This window comes from Rhinatrema bivittatum, chromosome 1 (genome assembly GCF_901001135.1).
Source record: "Rhinatrema bivittatum chromosome 1, aRhiBiv1.1, whole genome shotgun sequence".
NCBI lineage: Eukaryota > Metazoa > Chordata > Amphibia > Gymnophiona > Rhinatrematidae > Rhinatrema > Rhinatrema bivittatum.
Window position 1 is genome coordinate 400,946,422 of NC_042615.1, and position 24,798 is coordinate 400,971,219.

Genomic DNA, 24,798 nt, shown 5'->3' on the forward strand with positions numbered 1-24,798 from the left:
TAAGCCAGCATTATGCCAGCATGTGAACAGTATTAAAACAGAGCACTCCATTCCAAGGATGGCCAATCTTTCACATGCCAAGAGCCAAAGAATCAGAATGCATAATACCACAGAGCCTTCCATTTCTGGAGGGTTGGGGAAGTCCAAAGAGAATCCCCTTCCCCTAATCCCTATCAGTATCTTTCTTTCTCTCAATACTGCACCTTGTCCACATCAGCCTCAGTTCCCTCATCCTGTTTCCACCAGTCTCTCTCTTTCTCAGTCCCCCCATCTTGTCCCTGCCAATCTCTCTCTCAAGCCTCTCACCCTGCCTCCACCAGTCTCTGACCAGAATCTTCTTTTCCACCACTCATGCTTTAATCAATGTCTTCCTTTGTCAATCTTTCTCTCTCTATATATACTACTCTCTCTATATATAGAAAAAAAAGTCTATATATAGAAAAAAAACCTCTCTATATATAGAAAAAAAACCTCTCTATATATAGAAAAAAAACTCTCTATATATAGAAAAAAAACTTTCAAAAAAAACTCACCTCCTGCATGATTACCTCCTGGAGGCCCAACCGGACTTATGTGCCATCACGGAGACCTGGTTAAAACCAGAAGATATAGCCCTAATCAACCAACGTCCGCTCAACACATACGACTTCTTCTCGATCCCCAGACCTAAAAAAAGAGGTGGAGGTCTGCTTCTTGCTGCAAACAAAAAACTTAGACTATCCCTCCAGTGGGCAAACGCCACACCCCCATTAGAACTTGCAATTTTCAAATCCAACTTCCTTCAAATCGGCCTCACTTATGCCCCTCCTGGATACCTGGAATCAGACCCATCACCTTTAATAGAACTCATAGCTAAACACATTAACTCCGAAAAACCAGCCATCCTCTTGGGAGATTTTAACCTCCATGTGGACGATACCCCTCAGTCTCCTAGCTGCAACACATTTCTCAACTCATTGAACTTCATGGGCTTCAAACAAATCATCAATGAACCTACTCACAAAGCAGGACACACCTTGGATCTGTTATTCTTAAATGAGAGCCTCTCCCCATCTTCTCCCACAGTCTGTTCTTCAATCCCTTGGTCGGATCACAAATTGATCACCACTACTCTGAAAAACCTTCAGTCTACCCCTAAGCATACTCAAAAGACAACAATTCAATACAGGAAGCTTTGTAACCCTGACACCCTCAGCAATCACCTTTCTTCCGAGTTAGAACAGCTCAACCTCACGGACGCAGACTCGGCCACGGTGTCCTGGTCCAAAATCACTAAAAAAGTGGCTGACAGCATCTGCCCTCTATCCACAAAAATCATACAATCAAATATAGACAACAGAAAACCTTGGTACTCACCTGAACTAAAAACCATCAAAAGAGAACTCAGAAGTAGAGAACATCTTTGGCGCAAAAACCCTTCTTCAATCAACCTGTCGGCTTACAAATCGATGATGCACCAATACAGGATCGCCATCCTCCGCACAAAAAGAAACTTCTATTCTCAAAAAATCCATCACTTCATCTTTGACCCGAAAGCTTTATTCTCACTGGTGTCTTCTCTATCCAAACCATCTCCTGCAGCTGTTCCGGATGAACAAGCTGCAAGCAAAGCAAATGAAATTGCAACCTACTTCAAAAAGAAAATCTCAAACCTTATTGATCCGCTCACAAATAACAATTCAATTCTCCCCCAGCCCCCCATTTTTGCACCTGCACTTCCAAATACAAAACTTGAATTATTCGAACCTACCTCATCATTGGAGACAGAAATCATTCTCAAAAAGCTCAAACCAGCCTCTCACCCTTTGGACACGATCCCATCCAATCTACTCATCGCTATACCTAGCACCATCTCTAAACATATTGCTGAGATCATTAATTGCTCCCTATCTCAGGGCCACGTCCCGGACCCACTTAAACTTGCTATTCTAAAACCGTTGCTGAAAAAACCTAATCTTTCTCCGGATGACCCAGCCAATTTCTGCCCTATTGCAAACCTTCCTTTCCTAGCCAAAATATTGGAAAGAATAGTAAATCAGCAACTCACAGAATTCTTGAACAACAACAAAATCCTCCACACTAACCAGTATGGATTCAGGAAATCCCGTAACACTGAATCCCTCTTAATCACACTAACAGACACCATTCTCATGAATCTAGACAAAAAACAACCTTGTCTTCTCATTCTCCTCGACCTCTCTGCAGCTTTCGACACGGTGAACCATACTTTTCTCTTAGATCGGTTATCGGACATTGGTATCAAATGCACCGCCCTTAGCTGGTTCAGGTCGTTCCTTCAAAACAGGACATACAAGGTCAAAATTAACAACAAAGAGTCCCAACCCGTCTGCTCTACTTTGGGTGTACCGCAAGGCTCCTCCTTATCCCCAACCCTCTTCAACATATACCTGCTCCCTCTCTGCCAACTCCTCTCCAATCTAAATCTTATCTTTTACCTATATGCAGACGATGTACAAATCCTTCTACCGATCACAGAATCAGTAAACAAAACTCTTGCTTTCTGGGATAGCTGCCTTGAGTCTATAAACAGCCTTCTATCAAGCCTTAACTTGATCCTGAACATTAACAAAACTGAACTCCTACTCATCTCGCACGACGGAAATATCTCACGGCCCAACCTACATTCCACAACCCTCCCCCCAAGTCAGAAACTTAGGAGTCATCTTCGATAAACAACTGAGCTTCAAAAGTTTCATAAACAACACGACTAAGGACTGTTTTTTCAAACTTCAAGTACTGAAACGATTGAGACCTCTCCTTCACTTCCACGACTTCCGTTCTGTTTTCCAGGCAATCATCTTCTCAAAAGTAGATTACTGTAACTCTCTTTTGATCGGCCTACCTGCAGTATCCATCAAACCACTACAGATGCTGCAAAATGTAGCAGCCAGAATTCTTACCAGGACTAAAAAAAGTGACCACATTACTCCCATCTTGAAGAACCTCCACTGGCTCCCGATCAAATACAGAATCTGGTACAAAGTTCTCACCATTACTCACAAAGCTCTACACAATATCACCCCACTATAACTCATGATCCCTCTCCGACCTCACTTACCATCCAGGCCGGTAAGAGCAGCATATAAGGACACCCTCATGGTCCCCCCTTTAAAAACTTCATTAATTAAGAGAGCCATCTCAGCCTCTGGACCAATACATTGGAATTCTCTTCCACCAGACCTCAGGCTGGAACATTGACCGGTCACATTTAAGAAAAGACTCAAAACCTGGCTGTTTAAGCAGGCCTTTGCTGAATCATATGCCAGATGATCTTAAATCAACTCTATCACCAGTAACTCATTGACTCTTGCCTGCTTTCTCTCGATTCAGTCAAATGCTATATGTCCTACTTTAGCCCCAATTCCCAAGGCCCTTTGCCAATATCATGGTCTTAACCTAACCATTCTCTACCAGCCATGTATCATAGCTCGATATATATATATATACATACCCTGGTTTGTTTCAACAGTTTCATGATCCTAGTTCTGTATTCCTCTGTTTTATGTAATTGCACTATTTGAGGCACTGTTATTGTTATTATGTAAACCGTTTTGATTTGTAATCCTGTTACAAGAAATTCGGTATATAAAACTGTTAAATAAATAAAATAAATAAATAAATAAATATATACTATATATATACTACTCTCTCTATATATACTATATATATACACTACTCTCTATATATACTACTACCGCTCTCCCCACTTCCTAAATCCCTTCCCTAATTATTTTTGTAAATAATTCACTTGTATATAATGTTTTCATTACGTATATCTAACCATTTTATTTCGCTTTTAAATTTGTACAGTATTACCTTTGTTTTTCCCCCCTCTTCCCCGCTACCCAGTTCGCCTATCAGTTTCATTGTAAAGGCCAGTTGGCCACTTTATGTTACATGGAAACCGATGTGATGTTTTCCTAACGAATATCAGTATACAAAAATTGCAAATAAATAAATAAATATACACCTCTCTCATACGGTGCCCCCATGCAGTTCCTAATAATCACTCTTTAAGACAGCCCCAGCAAAATATCCCCCCATCTCCCTCAAGAACAGGAGTTCAGCAGCCCCAGCTTAATATCGCGGTGCCTTCTGTTTATGATTGTAACTGTTGCTCCATGTGGGTTATATCAAAATTTCCACCAGTGTTCAGGATAAGAATGGTAGCAGAATTCAAAACAGCATGGGATAAACACAGAGGATTCCATGCCTGAAGGAAATGAAGAACCAAGATAACTGATGGTAAAGTTGGTGTAATATTTCTGAATGGGGTAACCTTCACGGAGTGGCAGTTCCAGCCCTATACAGAATGCACAGAGAGAACCTACAAGGAGAAGCAGTTAGAATCCTAAATATCTTGTGGATGAACTTTTTTGGTCTTTATGTACAATTAGAAAGAGTGCGGCAGTGCCTGGCGCACCCTCGTTCCCCGCACGCACAGTTCTCTTCACCTACTGCTCGATACTCTCTTCTAATTGCATGCAAATGCATGCCGCGTCTGCAAAGTGTTAGGGAAGCGTTAGGCCCGCGCAACCCATTTTTCTGTATAGAGCGCCTGTACAGTAACCTGGGTGCTCGGGCCTAACGCTTCACGGCCACGCTGGTATCTGTCATTTCAAATGTCATTTGAAATGACAGATACCAGGAAGTCGGGATTGCCGTCCCCTCTCCCCTCCTCCCAAAGCAAAAAAAAAAAGTTGCGAGAGAGAGAGAGGAGAGGACGGCAATCCTACGCTCGGCGACTTACTTTTGCAGCCCCCCTCCTCCGGACATCGTGGCTTCCCCCCGTGCCAGTTCCCCTTCCCCTCCTCCCGAAGCAGGGCGCGAAAAGCGCGAAGCGACTTACTTTTGCAGCCCCCTCCGGACATCGGACGACCTCTCCTGCCTCCAGCTGCTCGCGAAGATGGACGCCTGCATGGCCGCTGAAGACGTGACGTCACGACATTTGGCGTCACGGCATGTGACGTCAAGTCTTCAGCGGCCGTGCAGGCGTCCATCTTCGCGAGCAGCAGGAGAGGTCGTCCAATGTCCGGAAGGTGCTGCAAAAGGTGAGTCGCTTCGTCGCTTTACACTGCCAGTCCCTTCTTCCCTCCTCCCGAAGCAGGGCGCGAAAAGCAGCCTTCGGGAGGAGGGGAGGGGGAACTGGCACGGGGGAAGCCACGATGTCCGGAGGAGGGGGGCTGCAAAAGTAAGTCGCCGAGCATAGGATTGCCGTCCTCTCCCCTCTCTCTCGCAACTTTTTTTTTCGCTTTTTTTTTTCTTCGGGAGGAGGACTGGGGCTGCCCCGGAGGCCAGCATCCATGGACGCGGCCAGGGCAGGTGAGAGGGGGGCTGGGGGAAAGCTTGCCACCTACCCTTACCCCTGCCTCTAACGCAGGGGTAGGCGGTAAGTTAGCAGGTTAAACGCAGGGCAAAATGGCAGCAATAGTCGGGGCGCACGTTACAGTATCGGAGGGGAATAGCTAATTCCTTCATTATACAGCTAATTCGTTCATTTACATATCATATACATGCTGCGTGCGGAAAGGGTTATGCGTCTGTTTTAAGAAGCGCTAAGGACGCGTGAAACTGGAGACTGGATCGCCTTACGGGTCCGAATTCTGCGCTCCCAGCACGTTACAGACGGGAAATCTTCAACCGCACGTTACAGTATCGACCTGTAGGTTATCCCACCTCTTGTGCTACTTTATCCTGCTCTCACCCTCTGCCCAGGATCAGTATCACCTCTTTTTCCCCCCTGCTCCATTTCATCTCTCTCCTTCCTGCTCCAACCTTATCTTCTCTACAAACAGCAGCACTGCAAGGACAAGAGGGGAGGGGCTGAAGCAGAGTGTTCAGGCATCATAGTGGATAATACTTTAAAAACGTCAGCTCAGTGTGCTGCAGCAGTCAAAAAAGCAAATAGAATGTTAGGAATTATTAGGAAGGGAATGGTTAATAGAACGGAAAATGTCATAATGCCTCTATATCGCTCCATGGTGAGTCTACACCTTGAATACTGTGTACAATTCTGGTCGCCGCATCTCAAAAAAGATATAGTTGCGATGGAGAAGGTACAGAGAAGGGCAACCAAAATGATAAAGGGGATGGAACAGCTTCCCTATGAGGAAAGGCTGAAGAGGTTAGGGCTGTTCAGCTTGGAGAAGAGACGGCTGAGGGGGGATATGATAGAGGTCTTTAAGATCATGAGAGGTCTTGAATGAGTAGATGTGACTCGGTTATTTTCACTTTCGAATAATAGGACTAGGGGGCATTCCATGAAGTTAACAAGTAGCACATTTAAGACTAATCGGAGAAAATTCTTTTTCACTCAACGCACAATAAAGCTCTGAAATTTGTTGCCAGAGGATGTGGTTAGTGCAGCTAGTGTAGCTGGGTTCAAAAAAGGTTTGGATAAGTTCTTGGAGGAGAAGTCCATTAATGGCTATTAATCAATTTTACTTAGGGAATAGCCACTGCTATTAATTGCATCAGTAGCATGGGATCTTCTTAGTGTTTGGGTAATTGCCAGGTTCTTGTGGCCTGGTTTTGGCCTCTGTTGGAAACAGGATGCTGGGCTTGATGGACCCTTGGTCTGACCCAGCATGGCAATTTCTTATGTTTTTATGTTCTTAGAGATCAGAAAGGCTCTTTTCTTATCTCTTCTGCTGTGTGCATTCCATGTCCCTGGCCCTCCCATCCTGTCCTCTGCAGTTTTGCTCTACTGCCATGAAAGCAACAAGATAAGAGCAGCATTTTACACATGAAAGAGTCACAGATTGGCCATCCCTGCTGTATGTCCTCAGATATTTGAATTTTTTTTAAACATATAAAAATTCCTTTTTGAAAAATGCAGGGTTTCACTAGCACTTGCTGCTCTCCTTTCTCTCCCCAGCAGTGCTCTCAGCCTTTGTTGAACTTTACAAGAGGCTATGTATTCCTACAGCAGCTGTCAGATGGCATCATCAGGGCACAAGGGAGACTGCAGTCAGGGAAAAAAACCTTAAATTGTAAAAAAATATAACTTGGGTTTACTGCATGTCTCTAACAGTTTTAGGGGGAAAGATACTGTCTGAAATCAAGGGTTATTTTAGATGTATATCTGGAGTTTGAGACATAGTGAAACTACAATGTTTTGTCCTCTGAAGAAGAAAACATGTTTATCTATTAAGATTAAGATGGAAACCATCACATGGTGATTTATCTAAAATAGAGGCAAAGAGATGGCCTAAGATGGCATATAAGAAGGTGTGCTTTAGCATTATAATATAAATGTACATAATATTTTATTTATTTATTTATTTATTTAGAAACTTTTATATACCGGTATTTGTGGGGACATCATACCGGTTCACATAGTAACTGAAAGATTGGAAAATACATTGCAACAGGGGAATGTAACTGGGCGGGGGGAAGAACAGAAAGGCAGTAGGAAGGATAGGAGAACAAGAAGGTAATAACCAAAACAATTTACAATGAAAGTCTCCTTAATATAAGGAGGTCACCTGAAGGGGGGATTGGGTTGGGATTGGGATGGGATTAGTTGAACTGATTTGTGACTGGTACTGGAGCATACGAGCTGGCATAAGGATATGATGCTAAGAAATGGATAACACTGGGGAACAATTTTTAACATAATTCCTGTTGAGTTCAATTTTTCAGCTGTTTTAGACTTAAATAGGCATGCTGATTTCAAAACTGCAGTTCGTTTTCTTCTATCACATCAAATTTTTTCTCTACAGCCTGGATTTATTAAAATGCACTAAATATTGCATGCAATAGGAAAAGGGGTGTGTTTTATGGTAATAGGCTGTTTATTGCAAAGTACGCTATCTGGATAAAATAAAGGCCGGTGTTTTTGACGGTCTACAGATTCGGCAGCTCATCAAAGATGAACATTTCATTGGGACAATGTCAGAACTCCAAAAGAATTCTTGGTTGTCATTCAAAAACCTTGTCAAGGACTTTCTTGGAAATACACGAGCACAGAATTACACCAAAATTGTCCAGAAACACTTGGAGAGCTTCAAAATGCTTTGTTGCAACATGAGCATCAAGGTGCATTTTCTGCATAGCCATCTTGCTGAATTCCTGAAAAACCTTGGGGCAGTCAGTGATGAGCAAGGTGAACGATTCCACCAAGATTTGAAGGTCATGGAGGCACAGTATCAGGGTAGATGGGATGTACATATGATGGCTGATTATTGTTGGAGCATCAGGCGAGATTATCCACAAATTGAACACTGCCGGAAACGCTATAAGCGTAAATCTTTACCTTAATATGTATGTTTGGTAGCAGAACTTTACTACTTGTACACAATTTGACTTACAGTAACAATATATAGCCTTTGTATGAATAAATAACTCTAAATAAACAGTATATTCAGGAAATTTTTTCTTTTATTTCCTTTGTATGTACATTTTGTATGATTTTTGGGACAAAGGGAGGGTATCCTGTACCTTAAAAAGTTGATGTGATAGAGAAAAACTGGGGTCATTTTTGGATTCAGATGTCAAAAGTTAGTCAAAAACAAGTGTCAGATCTAACAACGAAAATTGTGTTCCCCAGTGATCAAAGAACAATGTATTGATTGGCTATGTATAGCAAATGTTGCTTACTTGTAACAGGTGTTCTCACAGGACAGCAGGATGTTAGTCCTCACATATGGGTGACATCACAGGATGGAGCCCAATTAAGGAACACTTTTGTCAAAGTTTCTAGAATTTTGACAGGCACCTACTGGGCATGCCCAGGATGGCACTAACCCTGCAACCAGCAGGGGTCCCCCTTCAGTCTTGTTCAAAAGCTAAAGTAAGTGCCAAAAAATAAAATAAGAAATGTAGCAAACCCAACACCGCTGGGTGGCGGGCGGGTTTCATGAGGACTAACATCCTGCTGTCCTGTGAGAACACCTGATACAGGTAAGCAACATTTGCTTTCTCACAGGACAAGCAGGATGGTAGTCCTCACATATGAGTGAGTACCGAGCTGAGGATGTCCAAACATGCAACAAATGTACCCAAAGAGGTGCAACAGGCACAACAACTGGGGTGGAATTTGGTAGAGGGCATCCTGAACCCTAACGGGCAGGTGGAATGGTGTTGGTACATCAAGTTGCAAAAAGGTTGCGCAAGACAGATTGGCCGAAGATGGAATCTTGTCTTCCAGCCTTATCTAGACAATAATGGGCTGTAAAGGTATGGAGAGAACTCCAGGTAGCAGCCCTACAAATATCAGGAAGCGGCACCGAGCGAAGATGCACTACAGAAGTTGCCATGGCCCTGACCGAGTGTGCTTTAACATGGTCTTGAAGTGGAATGCCTGCTTGCTGATAGCAAAAGGAAATGCAGTCCGCTAACCAGGAGGAGAGAGTCTGCTTACCCACAGGTTGAACCAATCTGATGGAAGCAAAGGAAACAAACAATTGAGTACTTTGCCTATGGGCAGCTGTACGATCTAGGTAGAATGCTAGAGCCCGTTTGCAGTCGAGGGTATGCAGAGCCTGTTCTCCTGGATTGGAATGGGGCCTGGGAAAGAAGGTAGGTAGTATAATGGATTGATTAATGTGAAATTCCGATACTACCTTAGGCAAGAACTTCAGGTGAGTGTGGAGTACTGCCTGGTCATGCAGAAGTTTTGTGTAAGACGGGTAGGTAACTAGGGCTTGTAACTCACTAACTCTGCGAGCTGATGTGATTGCTAAAAGAAAAATCACTTTCCATGTGAGATAGCGAAGATCACATGATTGGAGAGGCTCAAATGGTGGTTTCATGAGCCGACCCAAAACCAGGTTGAGGTCCCAAGAAGGGGCCAGAAGGCACAGTGGAGGTTTGAGGTGGAGCAAGCCCTTTAGAAAAACGTGTTACAAGGGGCTGTATCGAAATGGGAACATCCCCGACATCTTTATGGAAGGCAGCTACTGCACTGACATGCATTCTGATGGAAGAAGTTTTGAGACCTGACTCTGACAAGTATCAGAGATAGTCTAAAAACTCTGTGGTAGAACAGGTAAAAGGATCTAGGGACAGTGAGGAACACCATGATTTAAACCTGTTCCATTTGTAAAAATAAGTTTTTCTCGTGGAAGGTTTACATGAAGCAATCAGGACACGGGAAACTGGTTCCGAAAGGTTGAGAGGCTGCAAGATTAATCTTTCAACATCCAGGCAGACAGGGACAAGGCCTGAAGATTGGGGTGGCGTAGGCACCAGTTGTTCTGCGTAATCAGAAGCAGGTCCTTCCCCAGGGGAATGTGCCTGCGAATGGAGAGGTCCTGAAGAATCGGAAACCACACTTGACGTGGCCAGTGAGGTGCTATCAGGATCATGCTTCCTTTGTCCTGAATTAGCTTCACGAGAGTCTTCGAGAGAAGTGGAAGTGGAGGGAATGCATATAGGAGACCGGTTTCCCATGAGAGGGAGAACACATCTCTTGGTTGTGCGTGTTGGCTGCGAGTGAGAGAGCAATAGTTCTCTACTTTGCGGTTTTGAGGTGACACAAAGAGGTCCATGTGAGGGTAACCCCAACATTGGAATATTGAGTCCGCTACTGTGGGGTTGAGAGACCACTCGTGCGGTCGAAAGGTGCGACTCGGCTTGTCTGCCAACACATTGTCCACTGCCGGCAAGTAGGTGGCCTTGAGGTACATCGAGTGGGAGAGGGCCTCCGCCCATATCTGTGCAGCTTCCTGACACAGGAGGTGGGAGCCTGTTCCTCCTTGTTTGTTGATGTACCACATGGCCACCTGGTTGTCCGTTTGAATCAGGATGACCTGGTTGGAGAGGCGATCCTGAAATACTCTGAGAGCATATCTGATTGCTCGTAGCTCCAGGAAATTGATCTGGTGTTTGGCTTCCTCTGGAGACCAGGGCCCTTGAGTTTGTAAATTGGCAATGTGTGCTCCCCAGCCGATGTTGGAGGAATCTGTTGTAAGGGTTATTTGAGGATCTGGAGCTTGAAAAGGAAGGCCTTGAAGGAGATTGGCCTGATTCTTCCACCAAGCTAGAGATAGTCGAAGTGGGTTGGTTATGTGGACAATAGCTGATAGTGGTTGAGATGACTGAATCCACTGTGACCTTAGAGTCCACTGTAGGATCCTCATGGTGAGACGAGCCATGGCAGTGACATGTACTGAGGACGCCATGTGTCCTAGCAGGACTAGAAAGTGACGTGCAGTGGAACGTTGTCAAGACTGTAGCTGATGGGTGAGAGAGGAGATGAGAGCTCGTTCTCAAGGAAGAAATGCCTTCGCTTTGAAGGTGTCCAAGTCTGCTCCTATGAACGACACGGTTTGCAATGGGACCAAGCTGGACTTCGAATAATTGATGAGAAACCCTAGAGAGATCAGGGTGTGCAAGGTGAGACGTAGGGACGTTAGAACAGCTTGCTGTGTGGGAACCCTGATCAAAAAATCGTCGAGGTAGGGGTAGACGTGGACACCGTGAGTTCTGAGGAACGCTTCTACTACTACGAGGCACTTGGTGAAGACTCGTGGAGCAGAGGCTAGGCCGAATGGTAGCACTCGATATTGGTAGTGCTTTGGGCCTACGAGGAAGCGCAGAAATTTGCGATGAGACGGAGTTATTGCGATGTGTGTATAAGCGTCCTGGAGGTCTAGAGAGCAGAGCCAGTCTCCCCTTTGTAGAAGGAGGAGGAGGGAACCCAAGGTCATCATCTTGAACTTTTCTATTTGTTGGAACTTGTTTAAGGCCCGAAGATCTAGTATCGGGTGAACGCCACCTGACGTTTTTGGGATTAGAAAATACAGAGAGTAGAATCTGAGGCCCTGTTGGGAGTAGGGCACTGGTTCTATTGCTCTGGACTGGAGGAGGGAAATCTCCTGTTCCAGGAGCGGTGAATGGTCTGATGTTCCCCACGTCAACTGAGGTGAGGAGTCCAGTGGAATGGCAAGAAAAGTAAAAAGTCATGGGATAGGTGGCGATGTCCTTTCGTGGATTGCAAACTGGCTAAAAGACAGGAAACAGAGAGTAGGATTAAATGGGCAATTTTCTCAGTGGAAGGGAGTGGACAGTGGAGTGCCTCAGGGATCTGTATTGGGACCCTTACTGTTCAATATATTTATAAATGATCTGGAAAGAAATATGACGAGTGAGATAATCAAATTTGCAGATGACACAAAATTGTGCAGAGTAGTTAAATCACAAGCAGATTGTGATAAATTGCAGGAAGACCTTGTGAGACTGGAAAATTGGGCATCCAAATGGCAGATGGAATTTAATGTGGATAAGTGCAAGGTGATGCATATAGGGAAAAATAACCCATGCTATAATTACACAATGTTGGGTTCCATATTAGGTGCTACAACCCAAGAAAGAGATCTAGGTGTCATAGTGGATAACACATTGAAATCGTTGGTTCAGTGTGCTGCGGCAGTCAAAAAAGCAAACAGAATGTTGGGAATTATTAGAAAAGGAATGATGAATAAAACGGAAAATGTCATAATGCCTCTGTATCGCTCCATGGTGAGACCGCACCTTGAATACTGTGTACAATTCTGGTCGCCGCATCTCAAAAAAGATATAATTGCGATGGAGAAGGTACAGAGAAGGGCTACCAAAATGATAAGGGGAATGGAACAACTCCCCTATGAGGAAAGACTAAAGAGGTTAGGACTTTTCAGCTTGGAGAAGAGACGACTGAGGGGGGATATGATAGAGGTGTTTAAAATCATGAGAGGTCTAGAACGGGTAGATGTGAATCGGTTATTTACTCTTTCGGATAGTAGAAGGACTAGGGGACACTCCATGAAGTTAGCATGGGACACATTTAAAACTAATCGGAGAAAGTTCTTTTTTACTCAACGCACAATTAAACTCTGGAATTTGTTGCCAGAGAATGTGGTTCGTGCAGTTAGTATAGCTGTGTTTAAAAAAGGATTGGATAAGTTCTTGGAGGAGAAGTCCATTACCTGCTATTAAGTTCACTTAGAGAATAGCCACTGCCATTAGCAATGGTTACATGGAATAGACTTAGTTTTTGGGTACTTGCCAGGTTCTTATGGCCTGGATTGGCCACTGTTGGAAACAGGATGCTGGGCTTGATGGACCCTTGGTCTGACCCAGTATGGCATTTTCTTATGTTCTTATGTTCTTAAGAAAGTTGAGATGATAACCTTGAGTTATTATGGCGAGAACCCACTGGTCTGTGGTGAATGAGTGCCAGATGTGGCTGAAGTGGCACAAACGGCCTCCCACTGGTACATGCCTTAGTGGAGTCTGAATGCTGCTCTCTAGAAAAAAGTCAAAAACCAGATGCTGGACCTGGTTGAGGAGCTGTTTGCGGCTTTTGCCTACGAGGTTGCCTGGACTGGCCTTTCTGGTAAGGCTTAGAAGAGCGACCTTTGGACGGAGGAGGATAAGATTTCCTTTGGCGGTAAAAGGATTTCTTGGGCTCCTTTCTGAATGTTTGCTTAGCAGGATATTCAGAAGGTATCAAGGAGAGTTGGCGAAGAATCTCATGGTGATCCTTGAGTTGTGCCACTGCCTTTTGTATTTGCTCACCAAAAAGATTATCTCCAGTGCAAGGCAAATCAGATAGATAATCTATCCTGGACTTCATTCCGTAGGTCCGACGACTTTAGCCAGACCCACCGCCTTGCAGAAATGGCTGTTGCTGAAACCCTGGAAGCGGTGTCAAAAACGTCATAGGCAGATCTTATCTCATGCTTGCCCGCTTCTAAACCCTTTTGAGCTAGGGCGTGTAATTGGTCTTGAGACTGTTGAGGTAGGGACTCAGCAAAGTCCTGTATTTGTTTAAAGAGGATCCTGTTGTACTGGGTCATATAAAGCTGATAAGAGGTGATGCGGGATATAAGCATTGCCCCTTGAAAGATACGGCGACCTATAGCATCCAGGAATTTTTGTTCCTTTCCTGGAGGATAGGAAGAATGAGGCTTGGATCTTCGGGCTTTCTTTTGGGCTGACTCAACAACCACTGAATGGTGGTCCAATTGGGACTTCTGGAAACCAGGAGTTGACTGGACTAGGTATGTGGTGTCAGCTTTCCGATTGACTGTGCCACAGAAACAGGATGTTCCCAATTTCTTTTCAGAAGATCCAGGAGGACATCATGGATGGGAATAGATGTTAGTTCTTTAGGAGCATCTAAAAATTGAAGAAGTTTCATCATCTGATGTCTACCATCTTGTTCTATCTGAAGTTGAAATAGAACTACTTCAGACATTTCCTTCACAAAATCAATGAAGGACAAGTCCTCTGGTGGAGAACGCTTCCTGCTTTCAGCAGGAGAGGGTGGCGATGGCAAGTCATCGGTATCCTGGGATCATCTCCAGCACCCCCAAGTATCCTTGGAGGGACAAAAAGCTGGTATACCTGAAGGTCCCGGGCGAGGCACCGAAGGCACCGATGGTGCCACTGAGGGCATCGATGGACGGGTCGGTGGCACCGATGGAAACAAAGATGCAATCTGCGAAACCGATGATCTAGGCATCGGAAGGACTCCCGATGGCGGGAGGAACGGTGTTTCTCCTTCTTCTCTCGATGAAAGAGGAATCGGAGAGGAAGGCACCGGGTCCACTGGTGTCGTCGGATCCATCGGAGGAAAAGCAGCAATCAGCACTTCCATTCTTGTGAGTAACGGTGCTAGTGCTGCAGGAATGGGATCAGTTACTGGTTCAGGAATTGGTACTGCTATTGGCGTCGATGGAACCTTGAAGCCTTGCATCGCTCTGCCGATGGCCTCCTCAATCATCTGATCCAGTTCCTCCCGGAAACCTGGAGCATGGAGCCTTGATGCCGGAGGAGGAGGCATAGCCAGAGGGACCACAGTTGGAGGTGGAATCGCGGCTCCTATCACCGGTCCCGGTGAAGGTTGCCTCAGTGACCCTGAACCAGATAGGGACGGTGCCTTTTCTGGACGGGCTTTCTTCAATGGCGGTTCAGACGATGACGACGTCAAGGCCTTGCCTGCGTCGACAGTCTGAGACCTGCGATGTCGATGCTTTTCTCGATGCTCTACTCTGTCCTTTCCCTGAGGGGGAACAGAGGGTGTCGATGGCCGTGGAGTCGTCGATGCTGGTCGGACACCGGCCGGTGCCCGATGATGATGCGACATAGACTGTGTCGGTTTAGACAACGTCATGCTATGGATGGCGTCGGGGTTTTTGACCTAAAGAGAAGTTCCATTTTTTCCATTCTAGCCTTGCGACTGTTAGGTGTCATAAGGGCACATTTGGTGCAAGTAAGGACATCATGCTCTGGGTCAGTAATGGACATTGTGTGGGTGCAGTCCGGGCATCGACGGAACCCCGATGCCATGCCTGTGAAAAAATTTAGTCACGGTGCGGTCGACGGCCAGTAGGCCATGAGGGCCAAACTCGACGGTAATTGACCGGAATCGGGTAAAAAACTAACCAGACCACCGCGGGCGTAAAAATGAAAGAGGGGGACCCCTGTGGGGTAGAAAGTTGAATAGTAATTCCGTGAGGAAATTTCCTGTCAGTAATCTCTGTGGAACTCTTTAACCCGCGTGGCTACTACTGAGCGGAAAAAAGAAGACTGAAGGGGGACCCCTGCTGGTTGCAGGGTTAATGCCATCCTGGGCATGCCCAGTAGGTGCCAGTCAAAGTTCTGGAAACTTTGACAAAAGTGTTCCGTGATTGGGCTCCATCCTGTGATGTCACCCATATGTGAGGACTACCATCCTGCTTGTCCTGAGAGAAATGTTTTAACGAGAATTGAGAACTATTTTACAGTCTGTTTGTGTTTTTTGCAGACAGAGCAACTTGATTTTTCCTTTTGTATTTGATCTGTGTTACTTTCAATAAAACCACATAAAAAAGGAAATAGTTTAATGTGAGATTTTCTTAGACAATTACTTTAAATATTTAAAAATGTTCCCTGAAGATGACCAGGCTCCTCTCCAGCAGTTTTCCTCTGTGCACTCAATTTTCCTGCCCCTCCCATCCTGTCCTCTGCAGAGCATTAGAGCAAGAGGGCAAGAACTACATTGTACATACAAAAGCGTCACAGGTTGGCCATCCCTGCTTTATATCCTCATAAATAGAAAATGTTTTTTTTTAAACTTAAATAAAAGTTCCTTTTTGAAAACGCAAGGTTTCACTTGCACTTGCTGCTCTCCTGTTCCTCCCAGCAGTGCTCTCAGCCTTTGCTGAACTTGACAAGAGGCTATGTACTCCTACAGCAGCTGCCTGATGGCATCAGCAGGGCACCAGGGGGAATGCAGTCAGGGAAAAAATAACTTAAATTACAGAAAATATAACACTCCACAAAACAGTTTCCTTGAACTGCTGAATGCAGTACAGTTTGCTTATGTATGGTCCTCCCAGACAATTTTCAGCTTAGCTGACTTTCGAAGCTCATTTCACCATTTCTGCTCTAGGGTTAGTTTCAAACAGTTCCTTTGGCTTCTTTAATTTTAGAACTTTGGACTGCCTAAGCAAGATGCAATCAAATGGTTGCCTTATACAGATGAATGTAGGTATAAGTGACTGAAAGCTGTTTCTCACCTACAGGTCATTTAGTCGCCCAAAACAAATTGACTCTGAGGTTATTCTTATATTGTCATGGTCATTATTTTTATTTCCATGATACAGTGATGTACATCAGATCTTATAGTATGTGATATTACATACCATGCTGACATAAGCCATCAAACACCTCAGAACATCAGGCGGCATCAGGGTGTAATGTATAGGAAGGGCAGTTTATAGTCAGGGTCAGCCATCTTGCACAGAGTGGTGGTATGACTGTTTTGAGCTCCTAGGGAGTGATGCAAGACACAAACATGGCGTGATGGTAGGTAGGAAGATGGGAGCTCACCTATTAAGGGCAGCTGGCTGATTTAGTTACACTACCCACACATAAGGGCACACATACTAGGAACGACTGTCTGAGGATTATCAAGTTTGTACAAATGAGAGGTATTCATAGTTAGTGAAAGCAGTGCAGATGGACCAATGCCACCGAAAATTTACAACAATAATAAAATTGCAAATTAACAAATTGGCAAGCTTCTATGCCATTTTCAGAAATGCATGCATTATTTTACTCTTTTGTGATGCTGCTTTTATCTCCTTGGACCTGCACAGACAATTGAGCAAATTAAAAGTACCAGAAGTGGGGAGGCCGGCAGAAAGGTGCCAGCACTAAAATGAAACTAGATAGATTCACCCTAAAAAAAATAATGAAAAATTTACTAAATCACCATACTGTTTAAAGGAAGCAGCCATGACCTTCATATTGTCATGGATCTGATAGTCAAAAACTTTATTGTATCTCTGTCCAATACAGTCCAGTTTAGGTCATTCTAACCAGTTAACTGATCATGATCTAAGACATGTATTGCTAACTCATGCTGACGCTGTATTCTAGAACATATGTGTTTGAATGTATGCATCCTAATTTTGGGAACACCCACAGAGTTTGCTCAAAGTGTGGTCTTCCTCATGTAGCTATATTAGAAAGTAAAACTGGTAACATTTTACTGCAACACATTTGTCTATTTCTTCTGGAGCAAAATAGAGGGAAATCTTAAAAATCTCCACAACTATGGTGCTTAAAACCCTAAAGCCCAAATTTTAAAAGCTCGGTACATGTAAGACTGGGGGTTAAACGCATGGCCGGGCCTTGCGCGCACCACATGCATTTTACAAAGGGCTCTGTGAAGGATTTCAAAGGGGCGTGGGATAAAAACTGTGGATCCATAAAGTCTAGAGCATGTAAATGAAGAGAAGAGGCATGGGGGTGGCTTGCAGGAATGACAGTTACTACCTGGAGATTAACACCCTTATTCAATAAACATACACATGGTTAATGCGACTCCAACATTGCTATATGCTTCAACGGCAAGAGGAAATGTGGAAAAAAGGATTTGCATTCACAAAAAAGCGTGGGTGTAGCTTGCTTGTTATGGCGGTTACTACCCCGAAACAATTAAGCCTGATACTTCACTTCGAATACATATCCAGCACAGCTCACTGCTTCAACGGCAGGGGGGAATGAAGAAAAGATTTATATTCAGACAACAACCAACAAGGACTGAATTGCACAGGCTGAGTAAACAAATAAATGTGGGAGTAGCTTGCTTACTGCGGAGGTTACTACCCCTAACCAATTAACAGGCCGACACAGAAAAAACACACGGGAGAGCTGGTGAGCGCCTAGGCCACGCTCCTGGGTGTGCGATTCAGGAGGGTGGCCTATGCAAATTAGGGCCCATGGTAAAAGGAGCGGCGGCTGTCAGCGGGTTTGACAGCTGATGCTCAATTTTGCCAGCATCTGTTCTCAAACCCGCTGACAGCCACGGGTTCAGAAAACGGACGCCGCAAAATTGAGCGTCCGTCCTCCGACCCGCGGGCCGATTTTTAAATTTTTTATTTTTTTTTTTACTTTTGGGGCCTCCGACTTAATATCGCTATGATATTAAGTTGGAGGGTGTACAGAAAAGCATTTTTTTCAGCTTTTCTGTACACTTCCCTGGTACCGGGTGAAATTAACGCCAGCCTTTGGGCAGGCGTTAATTTCTGAAATTAAAATGTGCGGCTTGGCTGCACATTTTAATTTCTGTATCGCGCGGGAATAATTAATAGGGCCATCAACATGCATTTGCATGTTGCGGGCGCTATTAGTTTCGGGGGGGTTGGACGCGCTATTACCCCTTATACAGTCGAAAATGCGCATCTAAACCTGGGCGGTGGAGCACACTGTACTGAATTGGCCTGTAAGCTAGATACTTTACTTAGATGCTGCTCCAGCACTGCTCTCTACAGCAATGGCGGGGGTGGAAGGTAAATAGAAACAAAAAGTTACTAATAAGAGCCAAGAGTAACTAACAGATAAGTATGAGAAAAAAAAAATAAGTGTGAAAGCTTGCTGGGCAGACTAGATGGGCCGTCATTTCTATGTAACTCCCATTATGTTCCGAAGTGCCAGGCCAGGAGGCATGGTCTGGGTGGAGAGGAGCAGACTGGGAAAAAGCCATTTGATGCTATCCCGGGGATGTGCATGCCAGCAGCTGGCCGGTATAGTTAGTGATATTTAGGGATAGGAAGTAGACTGGGAGGGAACTTCCCTAACCCTAACCCTATGCTTCCTCCCTCTTCCCCTCTCCTCCCCCCATAACTGGAACGGACTGGGAAGGAACTGGGAAAAGCCTACCTGCATCGCCGCATGTAGTTTTTAAGAATCCACCCACCCCCCTTTGCATGCCTGACATCCGCTCGCACATGCACATACCGATTATAAAATTGGGCGCATATGTGCATGTAGATATCGTATTTTATAACATGCATGCAGCGACACGCACATGATATAAAATCAGCATGTCCATGTGCACGCACCTGGAACTGTGTGCACATGGATGCGTGTGCCTTTGAAAATCAACCCCTAAGCCAACAAAGCACTTAAGGTCAGTCTGTTTTAATATAGTTTTTTGTGACCACATTATTGTGCTTGTTAGGAACTGATAAATAATTTTTACTTTTGCAGTATAATGTAGCTACAGGTAAAGAGGTGGGGGATAAATAAGAATTATTTCTCTTGTTCATTTGTATTTGTTTATTGTGTGTAGCAACCAAGGAGAATAGATTGATACAACAGGGATCCTTAATGGTATCAAGATTTGTTGTGGCTCCCGGCCGTGGCAGGCCCCGGCTGGTCCCTCCTACCCGCTCCTCTGCTCGCCTGCGCTCCAGTCCGGCGCGCGTGACTCACTCCACGGCAGGCACCACGTGGCCGTGAATGCCGTCCTCCTCCGTCCAGCGGGGGCTTTCCTAGGCGCACGCGGAAGGCCACACCCCTTAAAAGGGGCTGGCATTGGGAAAACTCAGCCCCGTCCTGGAAGATGGCATCACTTGGGAGAGGTATTTAAACCCCACAGCAGCCTGCAGTCCTTTGTCTTTGCAATAGGTCATCTCCTCAGAGTGCTAGTTGCTGTCCAGATGTCTTCGTTCCTGCTTCTCCAGTATTTGTTTTCCTGACTCTGATTCTCCAGTATTCGTGTTCCTGATTCTGATTCTCCATACGGGACTACCAGTTCCTGCTTTCCTTGCCCGTGCCTTCATTCCAGCTCTCCCGGTCTTCTCTCTGGTCCTCAGCTCCTGTGACCCAGTCTTCGGCTTGATCTCCTGGTTTGACTTCGGCTTGTCTTCTCGTCTCTGCCTGTCTGCTGCCCGTCTCGACCCTTGGCCTGGTACTTCGCGCTAGCCTGTCTGCTGCCTGCCCCAGATCTTCTGCCTGGACTCCATTCTGCTCCTTTGCTCGCAGCCCAGACCAGAGTCTCTGACCCTGCCTTCTTCATCAGCTTCTCCATCATTGTGAGGCACCCGCACATAAGTCCTGCCTGTCCTGGAACCAAAGGGCTCAACCTGTGGGGAACGAGGGCTGGTATAGGTGAAGGTCCTGTCGGGTTGTCCTCACCAGATCCACCTTCCGGAGACGAGACCATTGGGGGCAATCCCTCAGTGGTGTCACCACACTTGCTCCTGCCCAAGGGTCCAGAATCCTAACAGTTTGGCAGAAGGCCATGGACCCGGTGGACTTGTCCGGGTCTAAAGGCCATTCCGGGTTTGGCCCAACACTTTCAGCAGCAACAGCAATGCCTTGAGGTCTTGTTTGCCACGGTTGAGCGCTTAACTAATCGTCTGGAGCCTGCTTCTGGTCCTCATTACGCCGGGGATCCAAAGCAATGCTGAGGGTTTTTGAACCATTGTTTCATGATAGGTTCTCTCTTCACACCCATGCAGTTTCTCAATGGACCAGGTCAAGACCACGTATATACCGTCCCTGCTGGATGGCAAGGCCCTGGCTTGGGCCTCCCCACTGTGGGAACGTGGGGATGCAGTGCTCGGAGACCTGTCCCAGTTCATCCAGACGTTTTGCCAGGTGTTTGATGATCCCGGTCGCCAGTCCCACACTGCCGCCTGCGATTTGCTTCAATCTACGCCAGGGTTCTCGCACATGGCGGAATTTGCAATGGAATTCTGCACTCTGGTCTCAGAGCTAGGTTGGCGGAGGACAGGCCTGCGCAGCATCTTCTTGAAGGGGCTGTCCTCACTTATAAAGGGATGAACTGGCTGCCCGGGAACTCCCGTAAGAACTGGAGGCGCTAATTAACCAGGCAGGTCGGATTGACCGGCGACTTCAGCAGCGTCATGAAAAACTAAAACCGGCATTCCGAACAGTGCCACTGGCACCGACCTTCTTTCATCCCATTGGTTCTCATCCCGCTGTCCCTGAGACCCCACCAGAAACGCGGGGAGGAACCCATGCAGTTGGGTCAAAGCCACTTAAACGTGGAGAAGAAGCAACGTCGCAGGTCCTTCGGACTTTGGCCTATACTGCGGTGGCAAGGGTCACCTTGTTGACACAATGCCTGAGCGTCCGGGAAACTCTCGAGCCTAGGAATCATCAGGAGCTGACCCTAGGCTGCATCAATCCTGCTCCTTATCCTGTTCCTGTCATGCTCCAGTTTTCCGGAGGATCCTTTATGACTCTGGCCTTCATTGACTCCGGGCCGGAGTAAACTTCATCCTGGCCAAACTAGTACATCAACTACAACTCCCTGTGCTATGTCGCATCCCCCACTACTGGTCTCATTATCCAGGGTGATCTGCTTCCTGGCCGAGTCACTCTCTGCATGGCTCCGGTGACCCTCCATACGGGAGTTCTCCCCAAGGAAGAGATATCCTTCTTCATCCTAGAAAAGGCTATTCGCCCAGTGGTACTGGGCCTTCATTGGTTGCAGAAACACTCGCCTACCATCGACTAGAGGACACTCCAAATCGCCACTTGGGGATCCGACTGCTTTGCAACCTGCCTACACCAGATGTCCCCAACCTCAGCTCTTACTTGTAGCTGCTGTCCTTCCTCTGCCTCCACAGTACGCTGACTTCTCCGACATAGTCCTCCAAGGAGGAGGCGGAGACTCTTCCAGAGCATCGCCCTTTCGATTGCGCCATTGATCTGATGCCCAACACAGTTCCGCCCTGTGGATGGGTGTATCCGCTATCTCTGCTAGAGACTCAAGCAATGTCTAAATACATCAAAGAGAATCTTGACAGGGGGGTTCATTCGCCCCTACTAAGTCTCCAGCGGGTACAGGATTCTTCTTTGTAGCTAAGAAGGATGGTTCGTTAAGACCTTGCATTGACTACCCGCCGATTCAATGCTATCACTCGCAGGGACTGCTAACCACTCCCAACTTATTCCGGAACTCTTGGATCTTCCTCCAGGGAACCAAAATTTTAAACGAATTGGACTTGCGTGGGGTCTACAATCTGGTGGCAAAATAAAGCCGGGGACGAGTGGAAAACCGCGTTCATACGCATGACGGTCATTATGAATACTTAGTAATGCCGTTGGACTATGTAACACGCCAGCGGTTTTTCAAAAACCTTATGAACAAAGTCTTTAGGGATAGGCTTCATAATGGAGTATCGTCTACCTTGGTCTACTCCAAAGATCTTACCTATGCACCGCACCGACGTCCGTCGGGTTCTACAATGCCTAAGAGAACATACACCTATTCGTGAAATTAGAGAAATGCCTCTTTGAACAGGAGACCCTGCCCTTTTTGGGGCTTATTATCGTGTCCACCTCCCTCCGGCTTCCGAATGGACCCGGACAAATTAACCAGCATCCGGGAGTGGCCGCAACCGGTGGGGACTTTTGTTCCTGCAGGCGATTCCCTGGGCTTTGCCAACTTTTACAGGAACTTCATCCCACGGCATTCCCATATCGTGGCACCACTTACAGCCCTAACAAAGAAGGGCTCTGACACCAAGCATTGGCCTGCTGAGGCTGTCCAAGCCTTTTAGGAACTGAAGAGGTCTTTCCTGCAAGAGCCCTGTCTCCACCACCCTGACCCGGCTCGCCCATTTGTCGTGGAGGTTGACGCCTACGACATCGCCAGCCAAGGGACCTTACTCCCCTGTTCCTTCTTCTCTCGCAAATTTTTTCCCACAGAGATAAACTACGGAATTGGAGACAAGGAGCTGTTGGCCATAAAGATGGCCTTTGAAGAATGGAGACAATGGCTGGAGGGGGGGCGCAACACCCCATCACGGTCTACACCGACCACAAAAATCTAGAATACTTCAGCAAGGCGCAGCGTCTGAACCCGAGCCAGGCCCACTGGTCCCTCTTCTTCAGCCATCCTGCAATGAAGAAAGCCCGGGCAGATGCCCTCTCTAGACTTCACAAGGCTGAAGACACACTGGATCCATCCTGTTATATTATGGACCCCGCTAAGATCCTACTGGCCATCACAGACACGGTACCTCCAGGAAAGACGGTGGTCCCATTCCGCCTTCGACCTAAGGTGCTATCTTGGGCCCATGAATTCCCTCCACCGCTGGATACCCAGCAAAGGATGCCCATGTCCCCTTTGCTATAAATATTGACTTTAGACCCACTATTGAGAAAATAGATGGATGTCGAATGGTGAAGGGCTTCGGCGGACCCAACTACATTTTTAAAATAGCCGTCTTTGCAGATGATTTATTAGTATATCTCACTCAACCCCGGCTATCTCTCCAAGCGGTATTGGAATTCTTGGACTCTTACAGCCAATTTGCAGGTCTTAAGATTAACTATGCTAAATCTGAAACTCTTGATGTCATGGGCACATTGCGTACCACTTGGCAGACGGGCTTCCCCCTGCGCTGGGCACCTGAGGCACTAAAGTACCTGGGTTTATATTTCCCACATCAGATGACCAACTTTATGCGGTGAACATACAACCCCTTATGGCGACTACGCTTACCTCTCTAAAGAGGTGGACATCGTTTCCATTGTCACTTGTAGGTCGTATACAGATCTACAAAATGATTTTGGTACCCAAGTGGTTATACATTCTACAAATGGCCCCCTTTGGATTTCAAAGAAAGATTACTGCCAACTTCAACAAGCTTTACGCTCTTTCCTATGGCAAGGGAAAAAGGCTCGCATCGATTTGCCTACACTTATGTGTCCGGCGGCAAAGGGGGGGCTCGGCTGCCCAAATTTGATGTACTACAATTTGGCTTGTTCCCTTCGACATGTTAGAGATTGGCTGTTTGCAACATCCTCCTTTTCCCCATATGCACACTTATCGAATGGTAATCACGACTAGGAACACCACTTTTAGCGTAAGATCCTTCAGCGTCGCCCGCTTGATAGGCTCAAAAGGCATCGAACATAAGTCCGAAAGCACCCAATTAAGGTTCCAGGACGGGCAAGGATGGCGCAACGGAGGACGTAAATGCTTAGCCCCCCAAAGAAAACGCGCTACATCTGGGTGTAAAGCCAAAGACACCCCGTGCAACTTACCTCGGAGACAACCAAGAGCCGCCACCTGGACCCGAAGGGTACTACAAGAAAGACCTTTAGATAGACCTGCCTGGAGAAAAGCTAGGACATCGGACACCGAAGCCCTCGTGGGATGCACGCCGCGATCCCTACACCAGTCTTCAAACACCGTCCAGACCCGAACATAGGCTAAGGATATAGACTGTTTCCTAGACCTCAACAACGTGGCTGCCTCCGCATCAGAATATCCTTCATTCTTAAAGCGTTGCCTTTCAAAAGCCAGGCCGCGAGACAGAATTGATCCGGTTCCTCCAAACAGACGGGGCCTTGACGGAGAAGGGCCGTGGATTCCCGAAAGTGAAGTGGCGGCTCGACCGCCAAGTGGAGGAGTCCGCGAACCACAGGTGCCGCGGCCACTCCGGCGCCACCAGAATCACTTCCGTTGGATGAAGTTCTATGCGCCGAAGCATCTTGCCTTTCAGGGGCCAGGGAGGGAACATGTATAGT

At 46.3% G+C, this 24,798-nt stretch overlaps 1 protein-coding gene across 1 annotated transcript in view; it reads right to left on the minus strand.

The window, feature by feature from the left end:
- WRN (WRN RecQ like helicase) overlaps positions 1 to 24,798 on the minus strand; it is a 983,741-nt gene that overhangs the window by 470,598 nt on the left and 488,345 nt on the right. The window lies entirely within an intron of this gene.